This window comes from Cricetulus griseus, chromosome 7 (genome assembly GCF_003668045.3).
Source record: "Cricetulus griseus strain 17A/GY chromosome 7, alternate assembly CriGri-PICRH-1.0, whole genome shotgun sequence".
Classification (NCBI taxonomy): Eukaryota; Metazoa; Chordata; class Mammalia; order Rodentia; family Cricetidae; genus Cricetulus; species Cricetulus griseus.
The window spans coordinates 4782325-4804043 of NC_048600.1; the positions used below are offsets into that span (position 1 = coordinate 4782325).

Below are 21719 nucleotides of genomic sequence, written 5' to 3' on the forward strand. Positions count from 1 at the left end.
TGGGAATCATTCTACCACAAGATCCCCCAATTCCACTCTTAGGCATATACCCAAAAGATGCACATTCATACAAGGACATCTGTTCAACTTTGTTCATAGCAGCATTATTTGTAATAGCCAAATACTGGAAGCAACCTAGATGCCCTTCAACTGAAGAATGGATGGAGAAAATGTGGTACATTTACACAATGGAGTACTACTCAGTGGGGGTATGTGGGAGGAGACAATGGAATCTTGAAATTCGCAAGCAAATGGATGGAACTAGAAGAAACCATCCTGATCGAGGTAACCCAATCTCAAAACGACAAACATGGTATGTACTCACTCATATATGGATTTTGGACATAGAGCAAAGGATTACCAGCCTACACTCCACACCTCCACAGAAACTAGGAAACAAGGAGGATGCTAAGAGGGTCCCCTGGAGAAGGGGAAAGGGACAAGATCTCCTGAGCAAATTGGGAGCCTGGGGGGAGGGGAGAGGGAGCTAGAAAAAAGAGAAGGTGAGAGGAGGACATGAGGGAGCAGGAAGTTTGAGCCAGGGAAAGAATAGAGGAGAAGATAAGAGATGCTGTAATATTGGGAGCCATTATAGGTTTAAAGAGAAATCTGAGAATGACCCCAACTAACAATCTAAGCAATAGTGGAGAGGCTACCTTAAATGCCCTTCACCAATAATGAAATTGATGACTACCTTATGTGCCATCGTAGAGCTTTCATCCAGTAGCTGATGGAAGCAGAATCAGACACCCACAGCTAAACAATGAACTGAACTCCCGAAACCCAGTTGCAGAGAGGGAGGAGTGATGAGCAAAGGGGTCAGGACCAGGCTGGAGAAACTCACAGAAAAAGCTGACCTGAGCAAGGGGGAGCTCATGGACCCCAGACTGATAGCTGAGAAACCAGCATAGGACTGATCCAGACCCCCTGAATGTGGGTGTCAGTGAGGAGGCTTCAGAAATCTATGGGGCCTCTGGTAGTGGAACAGTATTTATCCCTAGCATAAGAATGGACTTTGGGAGTCCTCTCCACATAGAGGGATATTCTCTCAGCTTAGATACAGGGGGGAGGGCCTAGGCCCTGCTCCAAATGATATGACAGACTTTGAAGATACCCCATGGAAGGCCTTACCCTCCCTGGGGAGCAGAAAGGGGGTGGGATAGGGAGTTGGTGTGGGGCAGGGGAGGAGAGGAAGAAGAGGGAACTGGGATTGACATGTAAGACAAGCTTGTTTCTAATTTAAATAAAAAAATAGAAAAAAATGGCCAAAAGTAGAGGCAACCCAAATCTCAATCAATTGATAAATGGAGCAAAATTTATAAAGTGGAATAGTTGAGGGGCATAAAAGGGACGAAATGTTGATATATGCAAAACAAGGACAAACCTCAGAAACCTCCGCTAAAACATTCAAGTTAATTAAGCCAGACACTGAGAGACTATGTCATGATGCCATCCACATAAAATGTCCAGAATAGGCAAATCCATAGATGCAGTAGAAGAGTGGCTCCCTGTGTTGAGGAGTAAGAATAAGGGAGTGACTATAAGTGAAGAAATAGCTCTCTTTGGAAGTGATGGAGGTTTTATAAAGTAGCAGTAATTATATTCTAAAATATAATTAATTATACATTCTTAGTAGATGTGATTTGGGATATTTTTAAATCAATCAGTTGATAAAACAGGACATAAAACTGAAATAGCAATAACAGAATATGTGGTGTTAGTTTAAGTGAACCCCGGAGCCAACCTTGCCCGACCCTAGCCTGTTGAAGTCCTATTTTCCTAACTAGACTTGCCTCCCTTCCTCGGAGTTTTCCCTCGGGTGCTCTTCCTAAAACATAGCAGGTTCTCCGCAGCTCATGCCCAGATCTGACTGTGATCCAGTCCCTGGAATCTTGTCTTAAGTGGTTTCTGATATGGCCCTACATCCTTGGACAGTGTGAGCCTCAGGCTCCGGCTTCTCCATTTCCAAATTGCTAGCGGTAATTTCCATCAGAAGTGATCATCTGTCTTTCTTTGCTGAGCAGATGATACCCAAATGTTATCCTCATCCATCAAACTGTCAGGATAATTGTTTATAAAACATCCAGAGCTACTTGTCACAGAACATCAGCTAACTCCGTCCAAACAAAACAGCCCTCGTGTGAAGGAGAGAGAGCCCTGCTGACATTTATGGAGACCAAGGTTCACAAACACCTTGCCTTCCTGCATTGATGAACAGAAACCCAGGGGTGAGTCCACTACCCTCAAACACTAAAATGGATCTCAAGGGATTTAATTTTCCTAAGTTAAATTTTCTAAGATTGTTTTGATGATGCAAAAATAAAATAATTTCTCTCCTAAAAGACCCACATAGGCTTTAAATTTCTACTGTGATGCAATGTAAAGAAGGAGCATGAAGAATTGCTCTATGCCCTCTGCAACCATGTGATCACCGAATTAGTTACACTGAGTAAAAGGAGACTTTCCGCCACTTTCACAGAGTTTTTCTTCTGGACTCAGCTTCCCTGTGATGGAGGTGGAACTGGGCAGGGAGTGGAATTAGTTCTTATCTAAGGGGAAGCTTATCTGTATCACTGGGGTATTTCCAGCAGAGCCTTTGCCTCCATGTTGTCAGCCCTCAGCTCTTTCCAGGATACAGAGAGGACATCAAGTTCAGCCTGAATAGGGCAGCAATTCTCCTTGACCATAGTTTGTCCAACATGTCTTTGTCCTTCTGCTCAGTCTCCCAAAGGATTCCTTGGCCATAGTTTCTCTACCATTTTTCTTTCAAAAGGCATTCTATTTCTAATCTCAAAACATCTCTTTGCTGGGACCTGAGCCAATCAGAAACATTGATTTTAAGGGAGTAGCTAAGCTTGTTGTAAGTAGCAAACACTGTGCTAGGCTGGTGCAGAGATGAAAACAACAAAAACAATGTGGTGATGGGCTGGGATGGGCTTGTATGCCTTCAGTCAAAGTACTCAGATTAGCAGATGAATCCAGTACAACCTACTACACAGAATAAATTATGAGATACCCAGGGTACAGGATGAGACCCTGTCTCAAAACAAACAAAAAAAGAACAACAGTGGTGATGATGACATCAGATCTCTCATCCCACAGCTTTTTCCAGCCCTTCTGACTTCTGGCTTAACTGTGAGACCCTTTGTTAACTCTGAGTATTGTTCATTAAAAAAAAAAATGTCTTCCATATATCCAACAAGTTCCTTTCCTGAGTTCATCTTCTCAGGGCTCCATAACTCTTGATCTTTCCCAGTAGACAAATGCTTAGTTATAGACATAAAACATAAATAACATATACATCTGTCCAGTGTAGTAAAGAAGGGGTTCATGACAGGATATGACAAATCTTGGTCTTTTATTCACACGAGTTCAGTCAGCTACTGAGTAACTACCCCATGCAGCCGTCGCAGCTGGAGCTGAGTAAGCTATTAATACAACTGATGTTCCGATTAGAAAATATCCATTGTCACTATCTCTCCAAAGGGAGAATTTACAAATAAGCCACAAACTTTAAAGTTTCTACTCTCTTAACACAACAGTCCATGGTTCTGACAGAGACCAAGACATATGTAAGAGCTAACTTCCGAGGTCCACTGCTTCCCCGTCACTGGAACAGAAGTAGGACCTGGTAAATACAGCCTATAAGAAGATAGATGCATGGCGTGCCATCGACTATTGAAAGAATATCTGTCAAATATTTTACAGAACTCAGTAATTAAATGATGTAAACATACATTAGGAGAGGCTCAAAAGACTGTTTTAGAAGTTAGGTTTATATTTAAAACCAGTTGATGTCTTTTGGGGCAACCACTCTCTGGTTGTCTCTAATGTTTGTGATTAGACAGAAGTTTCTAACATCTTTTTTTCAAAGATCCACAAATTAATTTCTTTCCTCGGAGTTTTTGTATAGACAACCCAAAGAAAATCAAAATCAATGTTCTACTGAAAGCACTTGGGGAGTCTCATGGGGTACTTTGAATTGTCTTGTGGTTTCCAATAGGTCATAGCTTCTAGGACTTGGAACTGACTGGAGGAGGCTTGTGGGAGGAAAATCTGTTTCTTAGTGTTAAAAAGAAAATAACAAACAAGTACATGCCACTATACCCGAAACAGAGGTGTGGCCACCACCTTCATGCAGCCCCTCTACTCTCAAGATTCATGTTTCTTCACCTTAAATGTGTGACTTAGTGAGAAGAAGAAAGAGAAAGGACTCCCACACATCCCCCCAAAAAACCCAAAACAAAACAAAACAGCAACAAAAACTACTAGTGAATCAGGCAAACCCAAACCCAACCAGAATCCCTGCCCTGCAAATGTGTAGAACAGAAATACTGCATGATGCTTCAAACTATTTGGCCACTGTGGCCATTCAAAACAAACATAAGTAGTTGAAATCATTTAAGGACCCAGCAAGTATATTGCTTATAAGATAGGGATGGCATTGACTTTTTAAGAAGGTGGGAAATCCTATTCCTTTCCACTGCCTACACCTCCATTCACCGCTCTCCAGTCCAGAGCTCTTCAGATCTCAAAAGAGAAAGCAGACACATTACACATCAATCATTAGAATTCCATGGCAAAGTTGAAGCCTCAAATGAGTTGGGGCTTCTTACAGAATTAGCATGCATTGCATAAGACTATTCTAAATGGTAATGAAACTTTATAGTCATTTCAGTCTTGGTTTAATGACCCATCATCATAAAAATTATTTATATGTGTAATATCTATGAATTATCTCTTGTTGTTAGATTTATATCCTGCTTAGTTCTTCATGAGAAATGCAACCCTCGATTACATCGCCTCTTATCCAATGTTTTTATGGGTTTAAATTTTTTGTGTTTTAAGGTGACATTTTAGGAACTTGTTACTTAGTGTATGGGCTCAGTTGTACGGGCGAGGAGCCCAGAATGTCACTTGCTTTAAATAACAAGGCCGTATTGTATTTATGCAATGTGGTCTTCTTGGGTTGGTAGGTGCTTTTCCCCTCATCCTCAGTTAAGGGTCCCCAGGAATCACTTCAGCAGAGGCCTTGCTAGGTTATAATAGAAAGAATATGTGGCACATTGAACACTTACACATAAAGCTTTTTGGCCTAAGAGTGTCCCCTGCCATGTTCTCTTACATTTCGTTGGCCAAAGTAAAGCACATGGCTATGGCTAATCTGAAAGAAACAAGTTCAATCCTGGAGGAGAACAGAGACATTCATTACTAACTTTAATGGCTTTCAGAGCCTGTTTTGGAAAGTAGCCCCTGCTATTTTTAAAAAGCTTTTAATCCCCAGCACTCGGGAGGCAGAGGCAGGTGGATCTCTGTGAGTTCGAGGACAGCCTGGTCTCCAGAGTGAGTGCCAGGACAAGTTCCAAAGCTACATAGAGAAACCCTGTCTCAAAAAAACATAAAACAAAACAAAAAAGCTTTTATTCTTTTTAAAATTAGGTATTCACCAGTATTTTGCCTGCATGTATGTCTATGCCCCCACGTGTTTGCAGTGCCCTCAGAGGCCAGAAGAGGGCATGGGGTTATAATTGTCAGAGGCCAAGTGGGTCCTGAGAACCTAGGTTCTCTGGAAGAATGGCCATTGCTTTCATCCACTGAGCCTTGGCTCCAGCCCTAGCTTTATTCTGTTTTATACACACATGTGTGTGTTTGGTGTATATACTGTGTGCATATTCATGTGTTCATATGTATGCACGTGTGTTTCAGTGCACATGGAGATCTGGGGACATTGTGGGGGTCTTTCTGTTATTCGCCCCTGCATACATCCGGTTAGCTGGCCCACAAGCTTCCAGTGACTGCTCTCTCTGTGTCCCCCATTTTACTGTACAAGTATTGGGATTACACACGGATACTGCCATGGCTGGCTTTACAGGGATTCTGGGGATTTGAGTTCAGATGTTGACACTTGTGCAGTGAGTGCCTTACCTGCCGAGGCATTTCCGAAGTTTTAAGTTTCACTCACACAGGTGTATGGATCTGGTTATTAATTTGCAATGTGTTTATGTCATCAGAATAGGCACATATTTTGATCTATTCATTTAAACTTTAATTCACCTGAAAAATTAACCAATTATAGATTTGTGTTTGTGCCCTTGTATGGCAAAATGCCATGGAAATTAATAATACAGAATCCTGCAACAGATCCCAAGTCAAGCAATTTGGTCTCAAGCCAGAAGACACAGCTTTCCTTTTTGGAAAGAGCTGAGGTTTGAGAATGGCCATTTCTCTTTCCCAGAAGGGTCAGAGTCTGTCAACCTCCACAGCACAGAAGGCTCATTTGTCACACCTGGCATGCATCTGAAGCTTGAATTAGCACTGTACTTTGAGACTTTATGTTAGCAAGTGTTGGTTAGCAGGTGATTTTGCGGTTTCAATCTTATTTCCTTACTATTAATTTTGTACAGCCTACCTTCAAGTTGCTGAATCCAGATTTGAAAGCTTAAAATCCCCCTGACACAGCAGGCTTGGGTGTATGTAGAACAAAAGAGTCACTGCCAAGGATTCTGAAGTCAGAGGTCAGGTTCAAGGTTTTTAGCCTAAATGGATCACAAATATCTGCCCAGCAAGAGTCTAGGAAAGACAGGATGGCTCAGTGACCTCTCTGGCAGGCACACCTGAAAATGAGCTTCTGTAATCAAAAAGCACTGAAAGAAGCATGCATGAGTAGTACTTGCTGTCAAATGACACTGAAGATGCATAATTCTAAGATGAGGAGAGATGTAGGAAGCCCAAACTATAACTATTAACTATCATTAGAGGATTTCATTAAAATTCCTGAATTCTTCAGGCATGTACGTGGCATCCTACATTAGTTAGGATCATAACAGGAGACAAACGGTCCATTTAGCTAGGGTTATGAAGGAGGTTGTTAGGCTGAAGAAATGGCTCAGCATGGGAGGGCACTGGTGGCTCTTGCAGAAGACCCTGGTTCAGTACCCAGCACCTACATAGAGGCTTAATAACTCTAATTCCAGGTGAGCATCAGGCACACACGTAGGGTACATACATCCATGCAGGCAAAACACTCATACACATAAAATGAAATATACAAATCTTTGTTTTTAGATGAAGGAGATTTTGCTGTGGACTTTGCAGAAGCATGGCAGAGAAAGGAGAAATCCCAGTGGTTTTTGTGGATCACAGAGACTAGCTATGGCACAAGCTATTAGCATCGCTGTGTCTGAAGAAGTGATTAGGAAACAGTCCCAGAGCTCAGGGAAAGCAGCAACCATAGAGGGGAAGGTCAATGGGATTCGCAAACCTGTAGGTGCACTGTCACCATTAAAACACAGCTAAGACTAAGAGAAGTAGCCATACAGTCTTCTGCTAGACAAACTCAAACTCCAGGGGTTCTAGGGTAGCTGAGGCCACCAAGGCCAGCCTCAGAGCACAGAGAAGCAGATAGGGACTGTGTTGAGCTGGCATCTGTCCCCTCATTAAATGAAAAGATGCTGTCTGTAACAGTGTGCAAATGTTTACTCTGTTTGCTCTGTTTGACCAGATTCATTCTGTTCTGTTTCTTTTCTCCTCGATACTCCATCTTGCTTTCATTGTTGAGTCCAAGAGAGCTCAAAAACAGATGCCAATCTACAAATTACAATAAAAACAAACACATGCTCTTCTCTCAAGCCCTCTTGTCCCCAGTCAACTAGGGTGCTTAAGCATCTCAAACATGTATCATGTGTGCAGATTCTCCATATGATTTTTATTTCATATTCAATTTTTGGCATCAAATGTCTATCATATTGTCCCTTAGTTGAAGTGGCAGAAAATAAGAGGCCCATTTAGCATCCTTTACACATTGATGCCAACCCTCCTTTGATAAGCTCTTTGACTCATTATTTTGTATGTCTCACTAATTTTACATTGTGTATCACTTTGGCCATTGAGTTTTAGATTCTGGGAGGAAAGCACATAGTTGCCCATTTAATTTATACCTTGAAATCATAGCCATAAACTGACATAAAGTATCCATTATTGAGTTCACAAGTATACTATTTCTGTTTAATGAATTAATCTCATTTTGAAGATTTATTCTGGGATTGGGGCAACATCTTTCTTTTTCTGACCTTCTCAATAGACAAAATTTAAAACAAAACTTCTTCCTGAAAAATAAAAGGCACTCTGAACAGTAGACTTTTGCCAGTGTCCACTTACAGCAATGCCAGCAGTATACCCTTTAAAGTGCTTAATAAACTCAAGTGGTTTTCTACATGGACTGCTTTGTTTCCCAGAATCTTTTTTCCACTAACTTAAAATGTTCAATTATCAGCAGACTTGAATGTTTAATTTTGAAGTCATAAGAGTCAGATTCTTGTTGTCTATAATTACAAAAAGACATTAGGGGTTGGCTTTTTATCCTGGTTTATAAAGTGACATTTTTTTCATTTATCATTCTCAACTACTTCATCATCAGTGTCATTGAGTTGGCCAGAGGCAAGGAGGTTAGGATTTCTTTGATTTCTTACTTTTTTTCAGTGAATAAGAAACAGACAAAGAGATGAACTGTTCATTCTAAGTCTGCTACTTAATGAGTTTATGAGCTGAAACATCCTAAGACAGAGGGAGACATTAAGCCCAGAATGTGCAATCTATTAAGAACTAGAACAAAATACCCAGCTGAGAAGTTCTGAACAAGAGGTCAAAAACCTAACACACAGTTCCAAGAGACATTATCCCCAAAGACTTTGTAAGAAAATACTCAGAAGAGATGATGGGCATTTCTGTGTTTCCCAAAGAAAGGGCACCTGAACCTCTGATGAAGGAGTCATTGAAGTTTGTTCACCAGGGATGCAGGGTGATTTCTTCTGCTGCAGGATGTCAACAGGATTTTTACCTGATAGCCCTCATCACAGCAAGAGGATGAGGCCTGTGGATGGGCAGTTGTGCACAGCTTAAAGCCAAGGAGGCTCTTTTTGTCTGTGTGTCTACTACTTAATGCATAGTTTGCTGGATAAAATGGTGGATGGATAAATGAATATATAGCAAATGGGGTTGGAGAAAATGACCCAAAACAGAGAAGATCAGAGAGAAAGGGGAAAAGCAGAGAGAAGACTTCTCAAAGCTTCAACCACCCAACTGTTGATTTAAATGCTCACATTTTGACTTAGATCTCTTTTCAGAAATGAATGCACCATACAACCTTTGGGACCCTGTAACTTGCAAATAGTTGCAACTGAACCTTTACATCACCTTATCCATCATTTATACCATGCCAGTTTTGTCCTTAATAGTATGTAATAGTGATTGGCACCTCCAGTCAACTTAGTGAAAGCCAGAGTCTGAGCTGTCATCTCCCACTCTTATACACACACATGCCTCAGTTCATTTCACTGCCTAAAATTCTCTTGATCCTTTTAGCTTACCCTGAGCCCAGACAGTGCCTCTTACTTGATATAGATTAGTCTATTCTTGGTCCCTCCCAATTATTTTCTTTTAAAAAATATTTATTTATTTATTTATTTATTTATTTATTTATTTATTTATTATGTATACAGTGTTTTGCCTGCATGTATGCCTGCACACCAGAAGAGGGCACCTGGTCTCATTACCAATGGTTGTGAGCCACCTTGTGGGTGCTTAGAATTGAACTCAGGACCTCTGGAAAAGCAGCCAGTGCTCTTAACCACTGACCCCCCCAATTATTTTCTTGATGGTAGGTGTGATTATAAAATACAACTGTTCATATCTTAATTAAACTGTTTCAACAATTACCTATTGAACCTGTAGAATGTCAACTAATACAACTAATACAATCCCAAAAGGCTTTATCGACTGGTCTTTGCTTATCAGTAGCACTTAATGTTCTCAATGTCCGTCAGCTGTTTTCAGAGAGATACTAAAAAAAAAAAAAAAAACAGTGATCCATAAAAAATGCCTAAATATGAAAGTCATTGATAATTGCTACTAACCTTGATGCAAAATAAACCACAAAAACTGTAAATTAAGGGAGGGAGAAGGGAACTGAGATCGTCATGTAATTCAATCTTGTTTGTAATTCAAATATATAAAAATAAATATATATATGATGTAAATTAAACACAGAAATTTATATTTTGCTTTTGCCCCAGAATATAGATTATTATTATTCAAGCAAAGACATTGTCTTTATATGTCATTTCTGCAGCAGAGTCTTTATCTTAATTCTTTTAGTGTAATTTAATTCTGTCTCTTTTCATTAAGCTGCATTTATTATACAGAGGATATCATGGTATTCTAAATGCATGCTTGCTTTTCTCTCTGCAAATTGTATTTCCAAATAACTGTTCTTCCTAGAACGATTTTTTTCTATTAGAATCCTGTTACTATTCTGCCAGTGGCAGCAGAGCTGGGCTGGTTGTTTGTGGCAGAGCAGTCCTAGAGATCTGGGGTTTAGGTTCCCAGATCCCTGTTCCATAATGACATAGCATTCTGATTTTGATCAAATCTCAGGACTTTTGCCCATGGTCCAATAAACTGAGGGATGCACACTGTTTAAATCAGTAAAATGTGCTGCTGGCGTCCAATCCCCCAGTCTTTTGGTTATTTAGTGAACTGAGAAGGCCTGCAGGGGCTCATGGAGGTTTTAGCACAGGAATCTGCCTCTCCTGCTGAATTGCAGCTGCCTGTCTTCAGTATTTGCACCACTTGTCAAGGTGGCCACTTCTTTTCTCTTTCTTTATTAAACCATATAGTTCACTGGGAAGATAATTATGTATGAATGTACTATGGTGCTTCATGTATGAAACAAGAAATGACTGGTTTAAACAGAATGAGAATATTTTAATGGGATTCCAAAAAGCCTAAGAGCATTCAGGGTGTCTTAACACTAAGTAAACGTAAGTATTGGTTGTGGGGGAGGTATAGTATCCCTCTTGAGTCATGATTTCTATATGAGTATATTATTGGCCTATCTAACTATAATGGCTCTTCCCCATAGGTCAAGGAACTGATACAGGGATTCTGTCTAATGCTAACTACCTGGACTCTAATCATATCGCAAGAACTGTATCCTGCATCCCTAGGCCTGCTACTGGGTGAACTTAGCTAAAAATTGATTCCATGCCCAAGTAAGTCCTTACCCCTCAACCTCAAGATAACAGATTCCAGATTCCAGGAATAATCAGTTAGCTCTAAAGGATCCTGAGATCACCATTGAAGCCAAGGTGAGGTTTCAAATGCAGTGTCTTTCAACTATGTCACCAGCCTCCTGAGAGTGATTAGCATAGCCAATGGACAGGACAATCTGAGAACCTGGAGTAAATCCAAGAGCACTGGGTCCTACTCACTGTCTTTAGCCCTCCACAAGCCCACATTGGCTACTTTGATCTTTCTGCTCACAGCACTGCTTTGAAAAGGTGTTGCACTTACTAAACACTTTGGCAAAGACAGTATGATGCAGGATCTCCACCTGCCATGCCTAGAGAAAAGGAAAATGGTTCCAGGAAACGTCCTCTGCAACATTCCTGTCTTCCTAGGTCTTTGGGTGCCCCTAAAATGTACATCTCTGTAGGGAGAAATGCTGGCCATGCCCTCTTGGGGGCTAGCACAGGTGACACAGACCACACACATTTGGGCGCGTTCTGAGTGACATAGCAAGACTTTAAACGTGAGGGTCGAAAGCATGTGGCGCTCTCTGTTCCCTGACCCGCCTGGTTGTACGAGACTGACTCTGTCACATGAGTACTTTCCTAAGAAATATCTGCTCATCAAACTTGCTCTGACTCCATTGTGATCAGCATTAATTGCATTTCACATTACATCTCAAACATGATTTTTGAGCCATCAAAATACCTGAGTGGGTAGAAAACCAAGTTGCTCCCCAAACACTGTAGACATTCTTGGTCTTTATCTGTTCCAGTTTGTGTTCATTGTTCCAAGTACATCATTCCAGCAGATGAAAGAAGTTTAGGGGTGAGTGGGCAGTTCACATTTCCAAGGTAGCTGGAGAATCAGCTTTAGGCTACACCACTAGAGAGGATCCAGGCTGTCCAATCATGCACAGGATTGCTGCCACCACACTACCTCATCTCAGGAGCTGCTCTCTACTCTCACCTTGGCCATAGCTAATCTGAGGATCACCCCATATCACCACAAACAGTGATATCCCCAGAAAGGATTCCCTGAGGAGTCTGTCCTCTTGAGACTCTAGTTCCTAATTTACAGTCTTGGGTAGTGTGCCACATACCCTCATCCCAGCTTCAAAGGAGGCCAGGAAACATACACCAGTATATCAAACAATATCATAGGAGTATGTCTCTGAGGTTGCCCAGAGGAAATAATGACAAATGTCTACTGCAGAGTGTTTCCATGTTACTGCTTTTTCCAGGTATCTAAGAATGGCCAGGGATAGAGGTGCATGAGAGGTTCATGAGTTCAAGGACAGTCTGGGGTATATAGTGAGACACTGTCTCACAAAATAAGTAAAAGGGGTTGGATACAAGTTTCCCATGGCTCTATGATAAGATGCAGATTGATGCTCCAGTGGCAACATAATGCATCGAGGCCTCTTTGGGAGTCAGGCCATTTTTTTAAGTACCACTAAAGAAGCACTGCCAAGTAACCCATGACTTGCTAAGTATTAAAACTAAAATTATAAGCAACTGTCAAAAGGATGAATACATAACAAATTTTATTCAATTAACTATTTAACTTTATATTTCACTTTCTGGGAATAGAACCCAATATCTGGAGCATGCAAAGCAAATGCTCTGTCTCTAAGTTACATCCTCATCTCTCTACTCATTAATTACTGACAGAACAGTATGATTCCAGAAGCTGTGTTCTTAAGGGCAATTTAAAAGCTTGCTTGGTTAGATTTAAACAAATTACTAGCTAGTGTTGGAAATGCTCTAGACATAATTATTGGGATTGTTCATCCCATTGAACATAAATTATTTGCATTTCTCCTGGAAACAAATCGACAAACTAAACTGCTCCTACGGAGCTACAAAGGGGCCAACCAAAGAGAAAACCAGACATAGCATTGTGCAGAAAGAATGCGTAATCCTCTCCTTTGCCTTCTTCTAAGTTTGGGATCATATTTTTGACAGTCATAGCACTTAGAGCTGAGTTGGATTTACACTAGAGTTTTATCATGTATCAGTCTGGTCCATACAGTAAAAGGAATGGACAAAAATAAATTAGAGAATTATGTGCTCACATTCAAATCCAAGTTCTTATAATTCACTTATCAACTCAGTGTTGGTAAAGTTCATATTTTATTCATGAATCACTGTTCCCCTTCTATCAGAAGGGTTGGTACCGTGGCATTTCTTTCACTCATTTTTCTCCTTTTTCTTGAACTTTCAAGAAGATGGCACTCTCTATAACTTTTGATGCTGGATTTGATTAACAATTTTGATTTGTTCAGGTATCAGTGGATATTATAAGATACAACCTATTCCTGTTCTCCTTCCTCAATTTTTAAACACACTTTCCTTCTGCATAGGGTTTGGTTTTGAAATGACTAAGTTTCTGCCACTTCAGGTGTGGACAACCACAGTATCACTGCTCATGAATAACAATGCCAAAGCATCCTGTACTAGCCAGAGTTCTTCAAAGTAATGACTTACAGGCTGTGGTCCACTAATGCAATAATGGCTGCCTATGAACAAAAAGTCCAAGAATCCAGTAGTTGTTCAGTCCATGAGGCTGAATGTCTCAGCTGATCTTCAGTATATGCCAGAATCCTAAAGAAGAGGGCTCTAATGCCAGTGTAGGAATGGATTTGCTAATAAGGAGAGGGTTAGCAGGAAAGGAGCAAGCTTCCTTCTTCCATGTCCTTATAATATGCTTCCAGCAGAAGGTATGGTCCAGATTAGATCTGGATTGAGGTGGATATTCCTACCTCAAAGACTGGATTAGAAGTAGAGCTTCCCACTTCAAACTAAGCAGAAATCTCTCACAGCTGTGCCCTCCATTGGTGGGGCTAGTTAGTTTTGGATGTAGTCACATTAACAACCAACAATGGTCATCACACATCCCAATAGTAGAAATGGTACAGTACAAAGTATGACAGCCCTATATAGGAAGTCCTAATTATTGGTCTGTATCATGTTTTGACTCCGTATCATATAACTTGATGCTTCTTACCTGTTCTGGTATGAAAAATTGAGACTGGCTGCTAAATATTCAGTAGGATCTATTTTTCCTTACTTCTTTTCAGTAAAAGAATGCTCCCCCACTTTTGAGTGCTTGTTGAGTTAAATGCACTACTCAGAGAGATCCGACTCACTCTAGGGAACTCACATGTATTATAGGAATCTATCAGAGTCACTGTATCTAGGACAAACATAAGAACAGAAGAGTTGTTTTCTAGAAGTACTTTAACCTTGAAAACATCTTGGTGGAAATCAGTATGTTTTCCGTTGTTTCTCTGAAGCAGCATTACAGCCTTTGCATGACTTTGGTCACAAGATACTCTGACATACCTGAAACTCTTGGATTATTGGGTACTGCAAACAGTACACAATAATAAGGACTAAAGTAGCAGGGGCTTTCCTTCAGCAGGATGTATAGATCAGGGACTTTAATATGAGGAACTTGTTTACCCCCAAAACAACTTTGTGCAACAGTCAATAAATATGTCTTTGTATGACTGTTTAAAGTTCAGTCCGTCAGAGGCTGGACCTCTCTTCTGCCACATAGGGCTAAAAAATTCATCTTGGAGTAACCTCTTTCTTCAGTTGACCCATGCAACCCAGAACGCCCAACATATACGCCCTATGGAGGTCATCATATTTCTCCATAGGTTACACTGAGCTCTGGAACACACACACACACACACACACACACACCACTAACACAAGTTGGCACATCATAATATAGAGGGCACAGAGTGGTCACATATGTGACTTAGAAAAATGGAATCTAATTCATTTTAGCAACATGAATTAGAAAAGACCTTACACATGTACATAAGGGATGCTGTACTTTAGTACTCAACAGTAATAACAAATAACATTCCTAACATTCCATTAGGGATGGAAACATGAAATAATAATACAAATGATACTGAATAGAAGTAAATGCAAATGTATTTTTTCTGTGTTAAGAAATATTTAAAAGCATGATGCTGAATAAAGAGCAGTTGGCAGAACACGTACCATGTAATTTGTGTAAGTAAATGGAACATAGTGCTAGTCCACTCATTAACACATAGTTAAAATCATGAAGGTACAGACCAATGGTGCAACAATAATTGCCTTTAAGAAGAAGAATATGATGCACAAAGCTATTTCAGCTTAGCTTGCAATGTTCTAAGTCTTTGAGAATTCTGATGAAACACATTTTTCATGTTTTACCTCTTTTTGGAAGAGAAGGTTAACTGAAAGAGGAAAAAAAATAAGGGGCATGTATGAGAAACCAGGATTTCCAGCATTTACTCTGACATTGCTGTAGTAGGATGCTAAATAGACTTTAACTATTATTTTGGAACCTACTGCCGAAAGCTGAGCACCAAGGCAGGGTAATTGCCTTGCTTTCTAAAGGAAGCCTTTAGCTTTTCAGATAAATTAGAGGAGCAGAACCAGCCCTACCTCTTTTTGAGCTTCTCTTCCCAAAGGTGACTAGAGAAGCTCTTGCAGAGTCTCAGGGAGGGATGCACTATGGTTGCTCCACCCCCAGCAGCACCATTCTTTTCAGCCTTCACATCCAGACAAAGCAACGAGACTCTGAAAGAAACATCTATAAAGACTCAAGACTGACAACCTGCAGAAATTTGAAGCTAGTATCCGAGTCAGACTTCACCAATGAACTTGTAGATTGACACTGGGACCATCAAAAGCCTGGCAGAAGACAGTCAGATAGAAGGTCCAGACGACCCTAGTGTTTTTCATTTTCTTAGCCAAGCTCTCTGTTGTGCCCTATTGTCTCCTTTTCCTTGGATTCTTTTCCTCTTGTGATTACAAGATTGTGATTAGGAATCACAATCTATTTCCAGAACCCTTTGGCCAGTTCACAGTTAAGCACATAAGCCCTTCCCATTAACTACTACTAGAAGCCAAAGATGACAGACAGCCTACACAGCTCAGGGAACAACTGGAAGTCCCTTGCACTTCACCTTCACCTCTTGTGAGTCAGACTCAGCATAGTCCACTGGCCCTAAAGGAAACCCCCCCAACCTCAGTGAAGTCTTCATTCCTGTAGCACCTCACTTGTCTTTAGTGAGTTGTGTGGAAATGCGTAAGCCATTCAATGGCATCATAGCCTTTGCCAACTGGCAATATCAACTTGACCACAAATAACATCAGCACCCAAAAAAGTCTGTGCTAGAGTTAGCTCACTGTCCTCAACTTCATTCACTTACTATTCCCTTTTTCTTGGGGGGGGGGGGCTGTCGAGACAGGGTTTCTCTGTGGCTTTGGAGACTGTCCTGGAGCTCACTCTTGTAGAACTCACAGAGATTCGCCTGCTTCTGCCCCCGAGTGCTGGGATTAAAGGCAAGCATCACCACCGCCCAGCTCACTTACTAGATTCTAATCAATTCAAGACTCAGACTCAGGAGGAGACTCACTGGATAACTATCTACAAGCCTAGCTGACACAAGCTAATCAAACAACCTACTCTGCAAATTAAGGCATAGCCACCTTCAGGTTCCCTGCCCCTGGGTGACACAGTCCCACAGACATAATGGCCACACATCCAATGTAGGAGTCCATTCTCTCTATTCAGACCATATGATTAGAAATTCTGTCAAACCACTGGCTCTCAGTTGGGGTAACTGAATCCCCTGGGGACAGATGGCAACAACTAGAAACAGGTTTTTATTGTTACAAGGAGGGCATTGTATTACCAGCTTCTAGATGTCACTATATTGTACAAAGCATTTAACAGCCCCTAATATAATTAATTTTCTAGTTTAAAATATAGCAAAGGCTATATTTTATACTAGGTCAAGAAATTCTGTCCCACAGACTTAGATGATCCCCCATAGGAGGCATCACCCTCTCTGAGGAGTGGATGGGAGGTGGGATGGGGGTTTAGTGTTGCAATGGGAGGACGGGAAGAAGAGGGAACTGGGGTTGGTATGTAAAATAAAATATTGTTTCTAATTTAAATAAAAATTAATTTTAAAAAAGAAGAAATTTGACCAGGCATTGGTGACACATGCCTTTAGTCCCAGCACTCGGGAGGCAGAGGCAGCGGATCTCTGTGAGTTCTAGGCCAGCCTGGTCTCCAGAGTGAGTGCCAGGATAGGCTCCAAAGCTACACAGAGAAACCCTGTCTCGAAAAACAAAAACAAAAACAAAAACAAAAAAAATTCTGTCCCAAGCCAATGGCTAGACACAGAAGCAACTAAAGACCAGCCTCCAGCATCAACTTAGAGGGGATGAGAGAGAGACCTTGGCACACTCTAAAAGCCCATTCAGGCAAGGTTGGAGACAGCGCCATTAATATTCTTTAACCGATATCCAAAAATTGAATACTTTCAATTTCACCAATGAGATTCCCTTTCCAACATTTATTCTAATTATCCTGTTGCCAGTTTTGTCAACTGAAAACATTTTTTCATCAGTATGCTAATTAATAAAGCTTTGGTTGTTGATTAAGCCATAGATAGCAGAAGGCATATAGGATAGACTGGAGAAGCAGCAAATATCTCAATTAAGCCAGAATGTCAGGGGACTACAGAAGGTCTCAGGGTAATGAAAGGCTGGCAAGGTAAGCTGGTGCATGCAAAGGTGTTAAATGGACTCCTGGGGCACTTGACACAAATTCTGCACAGAGGTGATGAGCGTACAATTGCCATTAGGTTTGCTGCTGGCCTCCCCTTGGCAGCTCTCTCAGAAAGATGAGAAATGCCAGCAGGAAACAGGCTTGATTCACGCCACATTGTCATCCTGACTACAGGCAAGCTTCACACCACACTGTCATCCTGACTGGAAGTTTGAAATATCCCGCCACCTTTCACAGAGATGAATGATTCATCTCCTAAGTATGCACATGACATTCCATTTCTTTATTAGTATGAATCCTGCCTAGAGGGTTTCCAGAGAAGCATACATCTTCAAAATCACGAAGAAGTTCTATACATTCTTCTGCAGAGCTCCACCATTAACAGAGGGGAGGAGGAAGCTTTAAGAATTTAGCAAGCTGAGATTTACCTTACCCTTCAAAGGAAGAAGCAGGCTGTATGCCATGCATTTAAGTGTCACATCATAGAGATTGTCTTAGGGTTTCTACTGCTGTGATGAAACACCATGACCAAAAAGCAAGTTGGGGAGACAAGGGTTTATTCGGTTTACACTTCCAAATCATAGTCCATCAATGAAGGAAGTCAAGGTAGTCACCCAAACAGAGAATGTACCTGGAGGCAGTGATGATGTAGAGACCATGGAGGAGTGATGCTTACTGGCTTGCTCCCCATGGCTTGCTCAGCATGCTTTCTTGCAGAACTCAGGACTACAGCCCAGGGATGGTTCTGCCCACAGTGAGCTGGACCCTCCCCCATCAATCACTAATTAAGAAAATTACTTACAGCTGTATCCTATGGTGACATCTTCTCCATTGAGTCCCCCCTTTCAGATGACTCTAGTTTGTGTGTCAAGTCCACATAAGCCTAGCCAGCACAGAGACACAAATGTTAAATATGCCCATTTCAGCTTCTTTACCCAGTCTGATAAAAAGCTAGCATCCTAGTTTGTTTCTCTGTCACTGTGATAAAACACTGGCCAAATCAACTTGAGGCAGGGAAATAATTTATTGGCTTATAGGTAACATGCATAATAGGTCCCTTATTAAGGGAAGTCAAGGCAGGAATGCAATACAGGAACCTGGAGGCAGGAACTGAAGCAGAAGCTATGGAGGAGTGCTGCTTGCTGGCTTTCTCTCCATGGCTTGCTCAGATACCTTTCACACATTGCCCAGGTCACCCATCTGGAAGTGATACCATCCACAGTGAGGTGAGCCCTCCTCCATCAATTAGCAGTCAAGAAGGAGCTCCCTATAGATAGGCCCATATGATGGAGTCAGTCCCTGCTTGATAGTCCCTCTTCCAGGCATCTCTGGTTTATATCAAGTTGCCAAGGTCTAGCCAGTAAAGATAGTTTATAGCTGCTTATTGGAATTGGAAAAATCATAAAAACAGAATGGGAAAAGTGAAGCACTCAAACTTTCAAAGTTAGACAAAAATATACTCCAATTTTTAAAAATTGACTACCATTACTAATCATTCTTCTCTTCCTTACAGTGGCAAATTGTTTATTTATTTAATTAGTCAGGCTTTTTTTCTTCAATGTGTGTATGTGTGTATGTGTTCCCGTGGCTGAGGGCGCTCTGTATGTGCACACGTGTGTGGAGGGCAGAGGATAGGCTCAGGTGTCATTCTCTGGGTGCTGTTCACCTCACACTTTTTTTTAATACAGTGTCTCTTTGGCCCTGAACTTACCAAGTAGATAGGACAGGCCAGCTGGCCAGGGAGCCCCAAGGCCTTTTTCTGTTTCCCCAGAGCTGGGATTAAAAATGCATACCACCACACCTGACTGGTTTGTTTTGTTATTTAATATGAGTTTTGGGAATTGAACTCTGTAATGTGAATTATAGTTGGTTTTAAAATAAAAACTGGAGTCAGATATAGGGGTAAATGCTGAAAGATCAGAGAGACAAAGGAGCACGCCATAGCCATTTCTTACCTAGCCTCTTCTCTGCCTGAAAAGAGCTGAGATCCTGTCTTCTCCCACCTTATATTTTTCTCTCCCCCAACCATATCCCTTTCTGTTCTCTCCTCCCAAGTACTGAAACCAAAGTCGTGAGATCCCAAGTGTTGGGCCTAAAGATGTGCGCCACCACTGCCTGGCCTCTATGGATAACTAGTAGCCAGCTCTGCACTCTGCTCTCCAGGCAAGCTTAAATTTGCTAGCCTGCAAACAAGATATCACCACAGAACTCAAGTCCACACACTTGTAATGTAAGCTCTTTGCTTACTAAGACATGTGCCCAGTCCTCATTTATTATTTTCTTAATTAGAAAAGTAAATGTAGAGGCTCCAGGCATCGAACGTGCGGCCCATCAGGCACTGCGGTAGGGACCTCCGGGTCCTGGAGGACCCTGTCCCCAGCATGGCAGCGCCCACCGAAGTGGCTGCGGTGGTGCTAGGTGAAGGCCACAGTGGGGGTTTCGGATCCTGGCTGGAGGGACGCCTGGCTGGAGGCGCTGGGAGTGGACCTAGCCATGTAGGGCACTTACATTCTTGGTGTCCTGCAGGAGGAGGAGGAGGAAGAGAAGCTGGACGCCCTGCAGATTATCCTCTCTGCTTTCCTGGAAGAAGATTCCCTCCTTGGTACCTGTAAGGAAATTGTGGACCTTGTGGACCGATGGTCAGAAACACAAAATGTCACCATCAAAGTAGAAAAAGAAGATGGGGTCCAGGCCATTACCACCTTGATTTGAAAAGCAGGCACAGATTGTGGTGAAGCCCAGGATGGTTTCCGATGAGGAGAGGCAGAGGAAAGCCTCCCTGATGGCCCAGTATGCCGATGTGACAGACGAAGAGGACAAAGCAGATGAGAAAGATGATCCGGTGCCTCCACAACAAACATCAGTTCTGATAAATCTCTGTTCCGAAACACCAATGTGGAAGATGTTCCCAGTGCTCGGAAATTGGAGACTCTCTTCGGGATGAGTCCCAAAGGAAGAAGGAACAGGACAAGCTGCAGAAGGAGAAGGACAAACTAGCTAAGGAGGAGAGCAAGGAGAAGGAAAAGAAAAGGACACAGAGAGGGGAACGCAAGCGATAACCTCGGCCACTCTGTTCCTTCCACCCATGAATTGATTGTGCGTCTGTATATTTAAGAGAACTGAGACTAATGCATTTCCCAAAATTTCTTAAGGCTTTCCCCCTCTGTTTACATGTTCAAAAGGAAAATCACAATCACTTGTTACTACAAAATGTGCCATGTTTGGTAGTGTGGGCAATCAATTCTAGTTAGTATCTTTACCAAAGATCTGGAATTAGGGTAACCTTTCTATTTTAGTACTGAAATCCTATGCTCTTCTGGACTTTTAAAAAAAGGTCTTCCCTCACTTTGTATAATTAGCCAGATTCAGAAAGCTAACATGCTGAAGGAAACATGATCATTCCTTCTGAGATTAAAAAAAAAAAGGAAAAAGTGCAAATTGCTTCAATGGCAATATTTGTCTCAAAATGTAGTGGGTTTTTGTTTTGAAACAGGGTCTCATTCTGTAGTCTAGGCTGGCCTGAACTCAGTGCAGTGCCCTTGCCTGTTTCTCAGTTTAGGATTATGGCTTGTCGTAGCAGTGTTTTATGGCTGAAATAGCTAATGAAGAGCTACCTAGATCCAGATTTTATACCACATCAGACTACAAAAGTGGAAGATGGTATTTGGAGTATGATGCATCTGGGCTCAAGCTATAGCTGTGTTGGGTGCCTGCTTAGCACACAAGGCCCTGGGATTGATCCTCAGTACTGAATTAAAACAACCTATGGGTGAATCAACTGTCTTTTAAAATAGAGCACTACATACTTTTCATGTAGTCTATGACTTAAGAAGTACGTGTCAATTTGCGATATAAAGTTATTGTTAGCTAAATAATTCATGAGTTCCCTTGAATCCCCTCTTTAATCTGCAGATATGTCCAACCTTTTGATATTGTGATATAACATTTTTTTAAAACTTGCAAAAAAATCATGTTTGTAAAGTAAGTTTATGATTTTGTGTTAGGCTGAATTTACAGCTATCCTCAGCCACATGTTGGACACACCTGCAACATGAGTATTA

The 21719-nt window shown here is 41.4% G+C and overlaps 1 pseudogene; it reads left to right on the forward strand.

Annotated features, from left to right (window-relative positions):
- Positions 1-20039: 20039 nt before the first annotated feature.
- Positions 20040-21082, forward strand: LOC100755399 (annotated as a pseudogene).
- The last annotated feature ends 637 nt before the right edge of the window (positions 21083-21719 follow it).